This window comes from Charadrius vociferus, unplaced genomic scaffold, assembly GCF_000708025.1.
Source record: "Charadrius vociferus isolate BGI_N301 unplaced genomic scaffold, ASM70802v2 scaffold730, whole genome shotgun sequence".
In the NCBI taxonomy this organism is placed as follows: domain Eukaryota; kingdom Metazoa; phylum Chordata; class Aves; order Charadriiformes; family Charadriidae; genus Charadrius; species Charadrius vociferus.
Window position 1 is genome coordinate 56,532 of NW_009646225.1, and position 928 is coordinate 57,459.

A 928-nucleotide genomic window follows, 5' to 3' on the forward strand; every position below is an offset into this window, starting at 1 on the left:
CCCCCTCCCCGCTGTTTCCAGCCCGTTTGCTCAAGCCCAGCCCCAGCTGCAGAGTGCCTGCAAGGCGCTACCGTGCTTCATGGCTTTACTCCGAGCTGAACCCCCACAGGCAGAACTGGGCCAGCCCCTACCCTGTCCCAAGCAGAACCAGCCCCTCTCCGCATCCCCATCCCTACCCCTGCCACCACACTCTCCTCCAGCCCCGTTCCGTGTGTGGGACTATGCGTGGGGCCCGAGCCCATCGCCCCGGGGCTGCCCTGCTCACTGCCACTCTTGCCTCACTCTGCGCAGCTGAGCGAGCCGGCTGCGGAGTGGGAAGAAGCTTCCCTCGGCCCCGTAAGGCGATGGGGCTGGTGCACCAGGAACGGCAGTGGGTGCACTTTGTTACAAACTGATGTCTGGAAAGTGTTTTCATAAATACAAATTAAATACACATGGGGTCTGTCTGTGTTTGTTCAGTGGGACTTGTGGACACCGTCCTTGGTGTTAGCTCATGATAAATGATAAAAAGAGCAAAATAGAAAATTCCCCTATCTCAGCAGACCCCTGAGCGGTAGGACCCTGAGCAGGACTCTGGCCACTAGCTGCTTTAACACGCACTGACACAGACTCCAGACAGGCTATTTATTGTGGAAAGTGACAGGCACCTGGGCATCCCTGCCCGTCCCAGGAGCAAGTCCCTGTCTGCTCTCGAGGAGAAAGGTGGCTGCCTGCAGGGGAGGGAGCCCTGCCTGCAGGGGAGCCCCGCAGTGCACGTCCCTGGACTGCACTGAGCGCTGCGCAGGCCCAGACCCCCGCAAGGGTGGCTGCCCCATGCCCAGGGCCAGGCAATTCCCCTGTGCTTGAGGCCCGTCCTGCCCTGCGGGGGCTGCAGCTCACTCGCGGGGTTCACCGGGGCTGGGCCGGGCCCTCTGTGCTCAGCTCGCTG